This window comes from Tripterygium wilfordii, chromosome 21 (genome assembly GCF_013401445.1).
Source record: "Tripterygium wilfordii isolate XIE 37 chromosome 21, ASM1340144v1, whole genome shotgun sequence".
Classification (NCBI taxonomy): domain Eukaryota; kingdom Viridiplantae; phylum Streptophyta; class Magnoliopsida; order Celastrales; family Celastraceae; genus Tripterygium; species Tripterygium wilfordii.
This window is the reverse complement of record NC_052252.1, coordinates 17,536,740-17,554,101: the sequence shown is the minus strand read 5'-3', so window position 1 is coordinate 17,554,101 and position 17,362 is coordinate 17,536,740. Positions and strand designations below refer to the sequence as shown.

Genomic DNA, 17,362 nt, shown 5'->3' with positions numbered 1-17,362 from the left:
TGACAGAGGGAATTAGGAACAAGAGAGACCAATTAGAAAGAACACCAGCAATGAAATCAAGGATTTGGGGGACATATATATTATCCTCCTCCGATTCTCTTCTCTCTTCTGCATATAGAACCAGTACTGAAGCACTAGAAACACAATTGGAGTGAAAGAGAGAACAAAGTTGTTGGAAACAATGCATTTTTAATATATTTATGAATCATGTATTTCTAGGTATTGTGATTTGTTTTCATTCTCTATGACATGTAAAAACTAAAAATCATCTGGCATATCTAGAATTGTACAACCATTTCTTCTATGAAGTTAAAAATACAAGGGAAAACCTAGGAATTCTCTTCAAAACAGAAGTAAGGGAAAACCTAGAAATTGGTCTGAATCAGCCCAAAAATCCATTATAGAAGAGAAACAAATCTTATTGTCTATAGAGAGAGAAGTACTCCATCAACTCAACAATTGGAGAGATATGCTAGGAAGGGAAAAAAATTATGCAAACTAGATTATAAAAAAAAAATCCAACAAAATTAAGAAACAATTGCAGGACAGAAGCAGTGGAAGAAGAATCATGTAACCCTAAAAAACAATTTTGTTGATTATAAATCTTTCTTGATCCATAAATCAAAACCCTAAAATACCTCAGTAGATCTTGTCTTTTCCATTATTTAATACTACTTCTCCAAATTATTATTCACTACATGAGCAAATATAGAACAAATCATCATCCTCCAAAGCCTTAATCTTTCTTTGGAAAAAGAAAATTATATTGAATTTACTCTAAACGGCAAAATCCCTTCAAACAAATTAATGGAGGAGAAGTCTTGTGCAAATAAAACCCAAGATTGAAATATCCCACCTGAACATACAGTTGATACCAATTGAATCCACTATCTGCTAGATCCAGGCATAGAAAGTCATTTATGGCGGATGCAGCATCATCAAGATTCTCATCATCATCAATGCTAGCATTTTCATATATGTGTGAACCTTGATGATACTGCATCAGCAAACAATGACTGTGTTTTCTTCTTGTTGCCGCTGCTGCTATATCAATCCAATCCAATCAAGGGCGGAGTTAAGAATTGATGTTGGCGGAGCCATCACAAAAGGAGTATGAAGTAGAAGGGGAAGAAGAAGAAGAAGAGAAACAGATCTATGTGTGCTTACGTGGGATCCAACATATGTGAAGAAAGTTAGCACGAATACCCAAGAGATGGGAGCCCTAATAGAATATACCCTATTATTGGTAGACATAACCCACAAATGAAGGAGAACAAATTATTAAATAATTAATAATAATAAAAAAAAAACCCCAATTCCAATTTGGGTTTCTGTTAATCTCTACTAATGGGGTGGAAGATGAGATAGATATATCAACAAGTACAATTCATGAAGAGAATTGAGAAATTAATTGAAGCCATTTGAATGAATATATCAAAAGAGAAGGAAGAATCAATATCGAAGAAGAAGAAGAAGAAGAGGAAGGCTATCTTGGGTGAAGGATTATTTGAAGAGAAAACTAGTGAGAGTGGTGAGTAGTACTATAAAGGAGATCGCACACACACACACATTGATAAGAAAGAAAAGAAGAGAAAGACAAGTATGGGGTTGGGTTTGGATGGGCTTGTTTGAGGTTCTTATATACACACGAGGGCCTTCGTTGGTTCTTTTTTTTTTTCCCGTCACCTTAGGGTGCATCAAAATCTTGAACTTTCTCACTCTCCTTGTATTTTCTTTCGACTATGGAATTTTTTAACACTATAGAAGGCCAAAATTGGGAAAATTCTAGTGTTGGGAACCCGGCCACCCCTCTGCACTAACAACCGTTGAAATTCGCATGGTTTTGTCCTCCCATACACATCTCATCCTGGATGCAGGACAATATGTTGTTACTAGTTAGGAAGTTTGGGCTATATTATATCATGCATTAAGTTCCCATGTCATAACATATCATCATACTTCCAAAGCTGACGTCCACAATGGCTATCACTCTAGACCAAGGGCGTAGCCAGGAATCAATGTTAGGGGGAATGCAACTAAATATTATGTGTTTGATTTGTTTGAAAATTTTGAGGGGGTCCGGGGGCAACACCCCCGGGATTTTTTTAGGGCTATTTACAGTACAACCTAGTTTTCAAAACTATATCGTGCATCAAACCATGTAGGCGGAATGTTTAAGGCTTTTGAAGTTCAATCGTTACAATGATAGTTGAACCCCTGGTTTATAATACACAATAAATTAATATATATTTGTATAAAATTCACTAATGCTCTAACATAAGATAAAAATATAATTAAATTAAAATTCGGTTAATTGATTATTGATGGAACATATTTGTCGTATATGTGTAAGACTTAAAAAATTCGATCAAAACAATTGAAAATAATATAAAAACAAATGGTTTGTGGTTGTGCTTGTCCTTATCCTTTAGTCAGTCACACGTGTCCTCCATTGAAACATTTTTATAAACACATTGCTTCATCTTCCTTCTTGAAACTCTCAACATCTCTCTCCTTTCCACAAACACAACACCTACTTCGACTATCTCCTACGTTGTTGCCAATCTCTCTGTATAAGTGTATTAAATTTTTTTAAAAACCTACACTGGGCTACAGCCCAATGCAATCCCCCCTCCCTCCACCCTTGCTCTAGACCTCATAACTTTGTCATATTTTTTTAGGTAGCGCTTCGTTCAATCTCATTCCTGGACGTGAGGAGACATGTCCACACACACATAGATGGGTCGCTCTGATACCAAATGTTACGAATATGTTCCTTTGCATTAGCAACAGTTCGTTGCTTTGGACCGAAACTCGCAAGGTATTTTTTTCCCAAACCCATCCCATATTGGGCTCTGAAAAACCATTTGTTACTAATTAGAAAATTTGACCTCTATTATATTGCGCAATAAGTTTGTACATCTAACCAATGTACAATCATAACAAAAGGTTAATAATCTCAATGAGATTTGATCGGCAAGTTCATTCGCATGGCGTAGTTCAATTCACCCGTCAACAAGGCTAGCTAAAATACGTTTTTGGTAAAATAGTAAACAATTTTCGTGCACAAAACTCCCACAACAGACGATCGGGAACATGCAGGATGAACTAAATGTTTGAGTAGAAATAATTGACCCATTTGAACAACTATGAATAACTAATTAACGGTGTATCTTGTTGAGAGTCCATAACTAATTAACAAACTTTTGATCAACTCTTAATTCTCCTAAATGTCACTAATGTTGTTCTCAATCATAATTTCAATGTCGATTTTTTGAACAAATTACAGAATTCTAATACGCAAGTATATATATCCAATCATTTGGAATACATTGTGTATATACGATACGATGTCGTTTCCTATCATTCTTCATATAGGTAACTCTCCCACTCAAATATATATATATATATATATATGTATATACACACAGTTATTCACCTGAAGCTATAGGAAATAAGTTACTATTGGTCTCAAATTTTATTAACCACACATATATTATCATTATCTAAACACCACCGCCACCACCATCACAACCACTAACCTAATTATCTCTATTACAGTATCAAATTTTAGTGGTTAATTATTTTTGTCTTTCCATCATCTATCATATCATGATTTCTTAACATCATATACATACACTTGGCAACAAAGTTATGAACCACATTCTATCATCAATCACAATCTGGATAATAACGGTTGATGTTGTTTGTACGTGGGCTATTAGACAAGCATATAAATTTATCACCAGTCTTGTGGATTCCAGTGTTTTTATCTCAAATGTTAGCTAATCAGACAAATGCACACGATTTCATATGTATCATGTGGGTCATGTGGGACTCACGATTTCACATGGATCATCTGCGTTCATCTCTGCATTTGGGATAATTATGACAAAATATACTGAAATTCTTAGCATTTTCGTAAATTTGTTCTAGTACACAAGAGTAGAAAGTAAAGGCTTAAAATTTTTAGGTTTAAATGACACGCATATTGTTCAAAAGAGTGTCAAAAGCATATTATTGTCTAAACAAACAAATATTGTCAAGAGAAAGCAAGACAGAAATTAATCAAACACAAGAATTTACATTGTTTGGTAATTTTTCAAAGTCCAAGCAAGAGCGATTTATCCTTTTCTTATCTTTTACACAGGGTTACATCACATATGTGTATATATATATATATATATATGAACCAAACCCTAATCGATACTATACCAATACCTAGGAAAATAAAGTAAGATTAATATATAATTATATAAATCCTTTAGAGAATCTTGCAACTTTTCAATGTCTAATTAATTAAAGATCCTTAAAGATCATGTGCGATCATGTGTGTTTTCTACTTTTAAACCTTAAAATTCTGACTCGAATTTCTATTTCATATAACTCAAAAATAGCTATCAACGTACACACAACAATCACTTGGATGATCGTCTAGTTAGTTGAATCTTTCTGCGCTAAAAGATAATAACTCGAGAGGTCATGAGTTTGAATCTAACTAGAAGCAATACCCTTGAGACCACATGTTGAGTTTGATGGCTCGAATTTATGCCCATATCAACACTTTGTTCTTAATCCAAACAAACGTCTCAAATAAGTGAATAACTTCTTTTTTTCCTGATTCAAGTCATTCGTCCAAAACAGTCCTTATTCCTTATTTATAGTTTTAAACTACAAGTTAAAGTCAAAAGCTTACAAGAAAAATAAGAACAATAATTTCCAAAAATCTTTTTTTTTTCTTTTTAAGAATTGAAAATGACTATACATAACTACATACAGTCCTATGTACTACTAAAAAGGTCCCAACTGTGAAATGTTGGAATATTAATGACAAACACAACAGCTCATTATGATAGCAGCACTGCAACAGAACCTTTAATATATATATATATATATGTGTGTGTGTGTGCGCGCAAATGCTACCAATTAAGTTTAGGTACCTCTGGATATTTAAACAATGACCAACAACCTAGTACATACTAGTATCACTATGCTTTCAAATGATAAAAGATCCAACGACCTAGTACTACCACTTTTTTATCCCTATCGTGGCTTCCATAATCACCTCATTTTTTTAAAATACATATTTTCTCTCAAAAAAAATTTTTCATGGATTCTTTGTCGGTCACGATCAATCTCCAGCTCTTTGATTCATAATTAATCAATTAGAGTTGCTTTTGGGGACATCACATCCGATAATAAAATTAAGGTTGTTTTTGTGTACGATTAGAGTGGTATTACTTCAAAAACGGTGGGCAAAACGGGTTGTTTTGTGTTTAATTAATACCCTTAATCTTTACTTAGCGCATACTTAAGTGTGCTTTTTATCATAAACAAAGACATAATTAATTGTTCTCACATGCAAGGTCGGTCTTAATCTTAATTGTCAACTCTTAAATTTCAACTCTTGTTTTGAGAGAATATGTAAAGTTGGAATCTTGATCATCATCTTTTTAATACTACTCCCTCCGTCCTATTTTCTTAGTCTTTCTTTCTATTTTGAGTTGTCCCAAAATTAGTATCTATTTTCTTCATTAATTAACAATTTTATTATACCCTTATAACTTTAATTACCCATGTTTTAAGGAAAAAAAAAGTACTACCATAAATAAGGACAAACTTAGAATATAACATGGTTATTTGTGTAGTTGAATGCATTAAATGATGTCTCCATAAAAAATTGGATTTTTCAATGGATGACAAACAAATTAGAACGGAGGGAGTATATTAAACATGGTTAGTAGAGGTCATCATGTGTCTCTTTCACTCATATTTCATAATTACCAATATTTTAATGGGATAAGAGAAAAACAAAAAAATTTGTTTTATATATATCAAAGAGAATTTTTTGGTTAGTATTCATGATTCTCTTTTGTGACAATAAATTATGCAAAATAGATAATTGTAAAAATATATATATCTAGTAACAATTTTGAATTTTATTTGAGATCAGATCCGCACTCCTTTGCTTTGCGCTATTCTCATGCACCATCCTCTGATTAACGATTGGGAAATACTTGATTTGGTTTGAATTTGAATTTAATTTGACTTGATTTGGATTTGACATCGATTTGTATTGATTCGAATTTGATCCTACTTTGAAGGGGTTAACTTGGACTTGATGTCGTTGAGGTGTTCACTTGATTTGATACCGTAGAGGCGTTGATTTAATTTGGTACATTGCAGATGTTGACTTGATTTGATATCGTGCGTATGTTAACTTGATTTGAAGTTGTGGAAGGTCACCCTTCCACGTACTAGATTTGAGAGGTTCATGAAGATTTCATACAGATTTTGATTTTTGAGGCTGCAGAGACATTTTGTTGTTTCAATTTGTGAGGGTGTAGAGATTTCTTGTTGATTTGATTTGGAGATTGCGGATGACTCGACAAAATAGAAGAAACTTCTCAACAAGAGGTTCGTCTTATGTAGTCATTTTGGTCTCCTTCACTAATACTTTGTAATTACCAATAGAGTAATGCTACATTCACCCGAAATAAGACCTCCATTTTACCCCCAAATCTATGTGGCATGTGAAATTGTCATTGATTATAAACACACATGTAAGGCCTACTTAACATCAAACACACTCCACATTAATTAGGGGTTTAATGGGGATCACATTTTGGGATCTCAACTTCTCAATCATTATTCTTACCAATATTTTAATGGGATATGAAAAAGATTAATATTCAAAATTATCCCTGATGACAACAAATTCTGCAAACTAGATAATTTGTTAAATATGGTAACAATTTGAATTTTAATTGAGATTGTATGTGCATTCATTTGCTGTGCGCTCTTCTCGTGCGCCATCTTCTTATTAACAGTTGAGAAAAGACTTTGGTTTGATTAGTATTTGACATCGGTTTGTCTTGACTCGAATGTGACACCGCTTTGATTTGTGTTGGTTTTGATCTTGCTTTGAAGGGGTTGTCTTGGACTTAATGACCTTGAGGAGTTTACTTAATTTGGAACCGTGGAAGGCTATCATTCCACGGACTTGATTTGGGAGGTTGTTGGAGATTTCCTACAAATTTGATTTGATTTTAAGAGGCTGCAGAGATTTTTTGTTGATTTGATTTGGAGACTATGGAAATTTACTTGGCCAAATGGAAGAAATTTGCTCAACGAGAATTAATGCACTCCTTTTGGTGATCCTACTTGACAGTCATTGCTTAGAAAACAATCAAATCATAGTTGTATTAAACCTTTGTTACAGTGTTTTTTGACTACTGTGTATGCATATATATGCATTAGATTAGAGAGTAATGATGGGCCTATAGGGATGGACCTTTGTATGACATCTCTTATTCACTGTGCTATCTTGGGCTTTGAAGTATGGGCCTCAAGATGTTAACCCAATCCCAAGTTTCTCGCCCAAAAAACCAGCTGCAATTAAGATTGGAGCACCATATCATCAATGAAGATTTGCTAGTAACACGTGGCGAATGATAGACAGGTCAAAGTGTCAACGTATGTTGCACCTAAGCTACTCCTCCAACATGGCCCCATGAACTGTTGCCACGTGTGACGAAGAGCTCTCCAATTGTCCTAGTTTCTTGGTGATTTGGCTCAGGATCACGGCTAACAAATGCCTTTTGAGCATTGATTATTCGTGTGATATTATTACACTGTTTTTTCTTGTTATGGGCCCTTGGACTGGGTTTATTGGCCCATATGGATATCAATTCTGGAGTGCTGATTAGAAGTTTAGAACATAGGTTTTGATTTTTTTGGAGTGAAAAAAAAAAAATAAAAAAAAATTGGATATCTGCCGAAGCAGAAAGCCTTAAAGGTATACGTGTGTACTAACAAGAAGAGCCGAAGCTCATTCCCGTCCCTGTCAGGGGAGATGCCAACCATCTCTCCTTTCTATGAACACAGCTGTTTAGGAGAGAAATATGTCTTATAAACCCATTCATATACTTGCAACATTTCGATGTGGGACAGAAGCCTTCAATGACCCATTACACCACCATACGATGCCTTGGATGGATAGCTCCCCCAACCATATATAATCTTTTGTGTGCAGAGTGAGGCAGACCGTTGTCAATATGCCAATGAATAATCACTTTCAATTCCTCAAGCCCTCTAAACTGGATGTTGGGAACGATGACGGGCTCCCCACTAGTCTTAAGATTAGTTTCTTCTCAAGATGATACAGTCGCAATGAAGATGATACAGTGCAAATCCCATGAAAGCAATCTAGTTTACTAAAGTATTCAGACTGGTGACTGTGTGCCACAGAAATTGCATGTAAATAGATCAGATCTACTACACTTAGTGAAATGATGCTTGTGACTTTCAGGTTGAATGAAGCATCGAGCAAGCATAGCGCAATTGATATCAAGATCAATTTTGCAATCAGAACAATTGTAATGGAAGTTGGCAATCTTTAGCCCACACATATCACAAACAGACAGATCGATTATGACCGTATGGTGAAATCGGGTTAAGAATCAGTGGGCGTTTGGTGTTTGGTGTTCCAGGGGTGGTTAATCACAGGGCGCAACTCTGCACAGGTCTTGTGAAGAAAGAAATAACACTCACCGCAATAGTAAAAGCTAGTATCCATATGCTATTTCGAGTACGCACAGCAAAAAATTTCTTCACGGTCGTTCAGGTACTTCCTCTTCACAGAAGACGAGATCGTGAGGGTCGACGTGATCTACAGATATCAATTCAAGCAACTCCATTATTTCTGCACTTTCAAGATTTAGGTCCGAAACAACTGGATATATCTTGCAAGATTGATTCTCATTGCATATAGACGCTCTCAACTCAATATCTGGATTAATATTCAAGTGGGTGCAGGCTACCTTCCTATTCTTTTCCAAGAAACTTCGTATCATCAAATCAAATTTTCTTTATCTTGATATATATATATATACACACACGTATACATAACGCGTGACCATCTTCCTGATCCTTTTCCAAGACCAAGGCCTACCATTCTCTGCTAAGAGACATTGTTTCCCCTACCCTTCCTACTTTTCCCAGTTAGTTCGTTACCTGCATCCTTTCCCATTAAATAAACACCCATTCTACCTTACCTTCCAAGGCTTCCATCACTCGATTACAAAAATTTCATTTCTGAGCAAGAAAACCCGATAAGAGTTCGGTCAAAAAAATGCAGTTGGTAAATGTAACATGCTTTCCAAGAAATTAATGTAAATAAATAAAAGATCAGTTTGCAAACAAAGTAATCATATTCATATGGGAATGAGCATTAACAATCCAAAAGTGGACAGCACCAATATGGGGAGCAGAAATCATAGCTAGAATTTACAACTTAGAAGCCCATTTAAGTGTGTTATACTAGGAAGTTCTGGGCACTTTACCATAACTTAAACAAAACCAGACAAGTAGCAGCTGGCAATAATGCAGTAAAAATACCAAAGGTTACTCTTTGATTCTACGACCATCGAAACAAAATTACTCCGAAAAAAAAAAGTGTAAAATCGGAAAAGAAGAGAATGAAGCATCAGGTAATTAAAGAATAAGCAAGAGGCATCAAAATGCAGACGTAGAGAAAAGAAACAGATTAACATAATGGTACTTAATAAAGCCTTACCAAGTCAGCGCAAGATAATTGGCCTCACGTAGATGGTGGAAGATAAATTTACAGAGAAACTTGGCGACGGGATACTAAAGAGTGTCTATTTGAAACCAAGATCGCCCTACTCTGAGTGGGTGATTCTGTCCAAGCAACACAAGAAAGACACTGAAGAAATCCACAACAAAAACAAAGTAGAACAACACAACAATCAATACAACCATACGTTTTCTGATCAACTGAAAATATTTGTCAGCCCCCAAATAACATCTAAAGCCTTCCCATCTGCTGTTGACCCTGTCCCTTCTCTTAAAAAAGCAGTCAAAACACCCTATTAATTTAAAATAACTTTTACAAACTCTTACTCGATGGCTACTCTCATAAAGAGTTTTTGGTTTTCATGGGTTGTATACTTTAGTGTCATATAATAGAATATCCCGGATAGAGTTTCTGAAAACTTATCTGATAAATCACTAGAAATCAACACCACACAAAATCAATATCAACAACATAAAAAGAACACAAGCGCAGAAATCCAGAGTAAGCATCAGATAACCATTCACCCCACAAGTCACGTTCGCCCTACTCTGAGTAGGTGATTCTGTCCACACAACACGAAAGAGACTGGAGATTCACACCAAAAGACAAAGTAGAACAAGAAGAGGACAAGACAATCACTACAACATTATGTTTTGTGATCAACTGAAAACATTTGTCAGCTCCCTAACGACATCTGAGCTAACATCTGCTGTTGAGCCCCTCCCCTCTTCTTAAAAAAGCAGTCAAAACACCCTAATGAAATGCTGCTTTAGATTTTAGAGAAACTTTTACCAAGTCTTACTCAATGGCTACACTCATAATGAGGTATTGGTTTCGTACGTTGAGAGTCATACACAAGAATAACCTGGATAGGATTTCTAAAAACTCAATTATCTGATGAATCACGGGAATCAACACATGAAATCAATATCTACTACAAATCCACATTCATGGGCACAAATCCAAAATTAAGCATCAGAAGACCCATTTTGTGGTATAGCAAGAACATACAACAAATCAATGTGCAAATAAAATAAGGAAACATGTCCAGAATTACAAAGTAGAACATATACAAACAAGATACTATCTTGGTTAGCAAAGTATAACCTATAGAAATAAGGCCGCTTTCTATGATTCCTTCTATGTCATAAACGATGACATGAAAATGATAGTTGAAGGAACATGAGCAATCTATTTTTCAATTAGATAATTGACATATTGACCTACAAAAATCCATGTTTTGAACATCTATATCACACTTCCCCAAAAAAATAGTTTTTGTGGAAAAAAGGTCTGTGCAAAACTCAACTGAAACAAAGAAGCCAGTTTATGTACAAACTAGTAACCAGATTTCTGCCCATGTCATCAACATCTATTGGAGCAAGGCACAGTGCGTCAGTGCCTATTATTATGATGTGGAGAAAGCGTGAAAATCATGTCACGTTTTGTTTGTAAGAAAGACACCAATATCCTAAGTGAGTGTTGAGAATGACTTTATCATACCTGGGAGTAACAGCATAAAGCTTTGGTGTAATCTTTCCCAGATAGCACTGGTTGGCAATTTGCTTTGATGCTAATGCAGTATCTATATTCTTTGCACAGAGTGCATTCTTCGGATCATCCAAGTCTCTAATCATTCAAGCGAAGTAACGAACTTTCGAAAAATATAGTGAAAGGAAATAAGGCATTCATCAAAAGCAACACAATTAACTGAAAAATCAAAAGTGGAGATTACAAACCAAAACCCTGAAGCGCTTGGGGGAATTGGGACAAGTAACTAAAGAATTCATGAAGTGAAGACAAAGTGGAAGGAAGATCATTAGGGACCAATAGCTGCCAGCCTGCCACCATCAGCTTCAGATTGTCTGGAACTAAAGATATCAACTTCTCCATTTAGATTGACAATGAGATCGAGACACCAGCGGAAATCAAATTGTGCAACCTTACTGGCTATTTATCTGTTTTCATTTCACAGAGAAGGAGACAATATATAATACCTTCTCATCAATCATGAAAAAAAATTCACAAAATTTAACTACCAAATAAATTAAAGAATAAAATAAATCAGTTGATACAAAATACAAGATCACTATGATATTCTTAAGGAAATGAATGGTAAAAAAAATGTAAAGCAAAATCAGGTCCTTTAAAATGCAACATAATGATACTTTTAAAAATTCAGTAAACGATATCAAACAGAATTAAAGGCTATCCTGCTTCCATCCATCAAATTATGAAAGCATGACATAACAGGGAAGATTCTAAAACCATTGGCAGGCCAACCATTCAAGAACCAGGATCAATTTAAATCACTCCAAAATGCCCTTTTGCTTCAAATGTTCCTTCTCAACCTCTTTCACTATTACCACAAGGCTCAGTAAATAACTTCAGCATTTTGTACTATGACCCACTTTCTTTTGCAAAATTTCACTTGAACTCACCCTATCAAGACTAGTTGCTCCCTCAACCATCTTCAAACCAGGTATCGCCGTATCGTATTTCCCACGGTTGCTAATAGTGTTTCATTTAATCAAATGGCAGTTACAAAACGAAGCATACAATTATCATAATTCCAATGGTATTTAACATAACGTGCCGCAGATAATCAAAATAACATAGATGCAATCAATCATAGTACGTACATGTTTATGGTAGAAGGAAATTCTAATTATTAATCAGGTAAGCAAGACTAGCCTAAAACAAGCTAACCAAGCCACACCAAACCTAGCATAAACCCAATTATCAAAATCCCCCCAAAAAAATAGAAAACATAAACAGCTTTCTTCGTTTTGTGACAACGGCTTTGTACGTTCCTGACAGAATGAATTCTCAGTTTTAATCATGAAAGGAAACACCCTTGCCTAAACTAGCCATGCAATACCAAACCAAAACAAACAAAACCAAGCTAATCTCAGACCCAAAATATCCAACTGAATCATCTTCAACATCATAAACTAATTGTCAGGAGGAAAAAAAAGAGAATAAAAATAAAAGAACCCAAAACTAAAAAAAAAAAATAACACTAAAAAAACAAAAAACCAAACCTTATTGAACCCAATTATGAAAATTCCAAAAACAAAGAGAGAGAACACAAAAACCCAAAGAATTTTATTGGTTCCATGACAACATCTTTGTATGTTTCTGGCAGTACGAAATTCTCAGTTTTATTCATGCAAATAACCACCCTTGCCAAAACAAGCAAAGCCGAGCCAATCTCCAAACCAAAACTCAACTTAACCACCTTCAATATTATAAACTGAGCGTCAGGATTGAAAAAGAAATCCAAAAAAGAGAGTATAAAAGTAAAAAAGAAACCCAAAACTCACAAAAGTATAAAAAAGAACCCTAATTAAACCTGACTATCAAAATTCCGGCTTTTGTATCTTCTTGGCAGAATGAAATTCTCATGCAAGGAAGCACCCTCCCTTACCCAAACAAAGCCAAACAAATCCGCATCAATCCCAAAACAAAAGTATAAAAAAGCCAAACCCTAATAAAACTCGATTATCAAAATTCTGAATTTTGTATGTTTTCAGCGGAATTCATAAAATCGTTGTAAAAAATCACATCACAGTTCATACTCTGGCATAAGGTTCTACCTTCTAAACCAAAAAATCTTGAGGAATTTCACAATCTGAAACCATAGCCCCCACTTTATCAGGTGTTGTGACACACAATTACCTTTCATTTGGCATGTTTCATCTGTCCCCAATGATGAGTACCAGCTTAATATTCGAGAAATTCAATAAACGGTATCCACCTGCCAGATTTATATCCCACCACATCTTAATTAAATAGTGTACCTTATAGTGTAAAAGTACGTCGGACATTCAAATCTGTACTAAATTTTTTAAGCCATGGCTTTCGATGCAAATACAAACAATTTAAAATATGAGCACGAACACTTGAGTTTGGACAAAAAAGTGCAGTTAGCATGTGTAACAAATGCTTTCCAAGAAATTAATGTAAATACATAAACTATTACGCTGAAGATCAATTAGCAAAATATGTAATCATATGGGAATGAGACCTACCAATTAAAAAGAGCAGTACCAATATGAGGGGCAGGAATCATAGCTAAAAATTAAAGCCCATTTACGTGTTATACTAAAGAATCAGTAGTTCGACATGTCACACTCTATTGAGGAAGTTCTAGGCACCTCCTTGCCATAACTCAAACAAAACCAGAGAAGTAGCAACAGTGCAGTGAAAACAGCAGAGGTTACTCTTTAGACATAGCTTGACCACGGAAAGAGACACAAATCTTGGGTGTGGCATTCTTTTGAAGCAAATCTGAACTTTACAAGAGAAATGGTAAAGTTTGGATCATCCGCCATATCCGATTGCATTTTCAAAGACGAGAATAGAGAACACTCAAGTGCAAAGTGAAAGAACTACTGGTCTGAAGGTTTTCAACCTAAAAAGATTTGAATTGTTCAGTGAAGCAAACGAGCACTATGATTGTCCATTATAATATGAGATGACAAACAAAAGGTAACCTAAAGAGAAAATACTAGTGAATTGATCAAGTGTCATCTCCCTTTGCTTGAAAAAAACACAGGGACGGGAAAGTTCATATCACAAACCACAAATGGCAACAAGGATCAATTTTTTGTGAAGAACCTAGTAAGACTAAATGCTAAATAACTATCTTACCAGGAAGTGCCAAGGTGGCTATGTGGAACAATTTCTAATTTTTGGACATTTGTGAACAATTTCTTTTCTGTTCACTTTCTATAGGTCTATTTCCCCAAATGTGACCTCTGCATCCTCAGCCATGTCCAAGTCATTGATGGCATATTTGTAGTTTCCCAAAGAAACATTTGCCTAACCTCTCCTATACCAAGCCTGTGTAAAGAACATGTTGCAAATAAAAATTTGATTGATACAACCATCGAAACAAATAAATGGGGGGAAAAGTGAAAAATCAGAAAAGGGAATGAAGCATCAGATAATTAAAGAATAAGCAAGAGGCATCAGAGCATACAAAGAGAGGGAGATTAATATAAGGGTACTTTATCAAACCTTGTATTTTTCTATATCAGAGAACCATGAAAAGCCATTAGTTAGAAACATGGCTGACAGATAAAAACCCAAGTCAACCCAAGATAATTGCCCTCACATAGGTGATGCAAGACGATTTACCGAAAACTTGGTGACAGGATACTAAAAAGTGGGTCCCTTTTTGAAACCAGAATCACCCCACCATGAGCAGGTGATTCTGTCCATGCAACACAAGAATATATTATACTCAATGGAATACCAGCAATTAAATAGGGAAAAACAGAGATAATAGTAAAGTAAAATAGGAGATACAAAAAGAGAGCATTACAAATAGATTTCCACTTATGCTGATCCTTTAGCTTTTCGCATTTGGTGTAACTCTGACAATGGAATACCAGCAATTAAATAGGGAAAAACAGAGATAATAGTCCACAAACCTGTGGAACTCTAGAAAGAGCAAAAACCCTGGAATGGAAACAGAAACTTAAAAAAATGCGGGAAAAATTAGGCAGGAACAAAAAGAGGGGAAATAAGGGGAAAACAAAGCAAAGAGAAATCACTTGAAAGCTGTAAGAAGGCATAAGAGAAAAAAAATAAAGTAGCACAAACTGCCATAATGAAAGAGATGACGAAAAACTTACTGAAAAGATGCGAAACAACCCAAAAGAACTTACCGAAAATATGTGAAACAACCACAGAAGCAGAAAAGTTCATAACTTTTTTTAGAAAAAAAGGCTCGGTTCATGCATGAACCTGAAAGTTCATTCAAGTTCTTGTTCTCGACCGGTCAATTCACCCAAATCAGGAGTTACAGTTCTTAGAAAACCCAGACCAAGTAGCATATATAAGCCACAGTATAACGACTCCCCTCTGACCAGTTAACAGTTTCATTCTCCAGGTGAACCATATGATGTTGACAGACGGTTTTACCATTCCAGTATCCAATCCAGACAAGTCAGTTGTTAACTGACCTACATAAATCACCTAATTAGAAACATAACTTATATTTTATAAAATTTGAAGTTCATAAGTGACCTACATCTACCTTAGTATGTTCCACCTAATCAGAAAGAAATTAAAGATCAAAAAAGAAATTAACTAACCTACATCATAAGCAGCATCATGTAGTCCCCTGCAAGCATTTGCAAGAAATAATAGTTTCAGTAGGTAATGTACCTACAAAGTTTCAACATGAAAAGATTAACTAAGGCACCAAGTAAATTATAAAGATTTCCCAACACCCAAAAAACGCCAGTCATAATAAAAGGAAAATGCCGTCAGCCTAAGGGTTCATTCAAGGCACAGAACATCGAGCCACTACCTATTCCAAAAGTGTGCATGCGAGGATTTTCTTGTTTTTACCATGTCGACAATCCTTACCAGCACCTGAAACTACATCATATTCATCTTCGCATTGTAGTGTTCGATCAGGTCCTTGCCCGTGCTTTGCAGCAGGTATGAGTAATTTGCCGCTGGAGATGATGATAGTGGACCATTAGTATGGAAATATGATTTTAAATGGTTTGGCAAACATGAGATGAATATTTGGAAGATAAATCAAATGTAGGTGGCTCGAACACAGAACAAAACCTTGTGATCTCACAATGATGAGTGATGACAACAAAACGGGGAGAGCCAAAGCAGACAGGAGCACAAAGTATCCCAACACGTCAAAAGTTCCACACCCATGGCAAAAGAAGCAGTGTGCACGTGTGTCATGGAAATAGAAAACCGCAAATTGAAACTCTTAATAACTTTTTGCTAAACTATTGTGCATGAATCGTATACACTACACTATTTGCAGATAATGAGACATTGAAGATGTGAGAGGCGACCCTATGCCTTCTGTGCAATTACAAATGAATGTCTAGTAGTTACGACCTTTGATCCTCTCCGAAACTTCAATCATGGTCTTCTTCTGTAGCTTCTGAAACTATTATCAAAAATCCAAATACAAAGAGAAAAAACCCAAACAGTTTTATTGGTTTCGTGACAACGGTTTACATGTTTTTGGCAGAATGAAATCCTCAGTTTTGGTCATGCAAGGAACCACCCTTGCCTAAACCAAGCCAAGCCACACCAAACCAAACCAAGCAAAGCCAAGTCAATCTCAAAACAAAAACACCAACTTAAGCACCATTAATATCATAAACTAGTTCACATGATTAGGAAAAAAAAAAGAGAGGCAGAATAAAAAACAAACAGAAAGCTTTACTCAAAAGGCATTTAAAAAAAAATCGAACACTAAAATAATCCAATTGTCAAAATTCTGAATACAAAGAGGGAAACCCCAAAACCCAAACAGTTTTACTAGTTTCGTGACAATAGCTTTGCATGATTTTGCTAAATGAAATTCTCAGCTTTATTCATGCAAGGAATCACCTTTGCCTAAACCAAACCAAGCTACACCAAACAAAACAAAGCCAAGCCAATCTAAAAACAGAAATTCCAACTTACACACCTTCAATTCAAATATCCTAAATTAACGGTCAATATTAAAAAAACAGAGACAAATAAAACGACAAAATAAAAAAGAAGCCAAACGCAAAAAAAAATCCGATTTAAAAATTCCAAATACAAGGAGAAAAAACACAAAAACCCAAACAGTTTTATTGATTTTGTGACAGCAGCTATACATGTTTTTGGTTTAATGAAATTCTCAACTTTGTTCAGACAAGGAATCACCCTTGTCATGTTTTTGCTGAATGAAATTCTCAGCTTTATTCATGCAAGGAATCACCCTTGCCTAAACCAAACCAA

General features: G+C 35.2%; 2 long non-coding RNA genes and 1 other non-coding gene across 4 annotated transcripts; all 3 read right to left on the bottom strand.

Annotated features, from left to right (window-relative positions):
• Nucleotides 1–7,758: 7,758 nt before the first annotated feature.
• Nucleotides 7,759–7,885, bottom strand: LOC119990277. The gene has a single exon (XR_005466002.1). It is a non-coding gene; the product is annotated as a U6atac minor spliceosomal RNA (small nuclear RNA).
• Nucleotides 7,886–10,723: 2,838 nt separating this feature from the next.
• On the bottom strand, nt 10,724–11,243 carry LOC119988764. Its single transcript, XR_005465672.1, has 2 exons — nt 11,102–11,243; nt 10,724–11,000 (listed from the first exon to the last, which is right to left on the bottom strand). It is a non-coding gene; the product is annotated as an uncharacterized LOC119988764 (long non-coding RNA).
• Nucleotides 11,244–11,337: 94 nt separating this feature from the next.
• Nucleotides 11,338–17,362, bottom strand: LOC119988763. Of its 2 annotated transcripts, XR_005465670.1 has the most exons (5): nt 15,924–17,362; nt 15,706–15,778; nt 14,255–15,573; nt 13,280–13,358; nt 11,338–11,556 (listed from the first exon to the last, which is right to left on the bottom strand). It is a non-coding gene; the product is annotated as an uncharacterized LOC119988763 (long non-coding RNA). The 2 variants fall into 2 exon arrangements; XR_005465669.1 differs by having other exon boundaries at nt 15,706–17,362.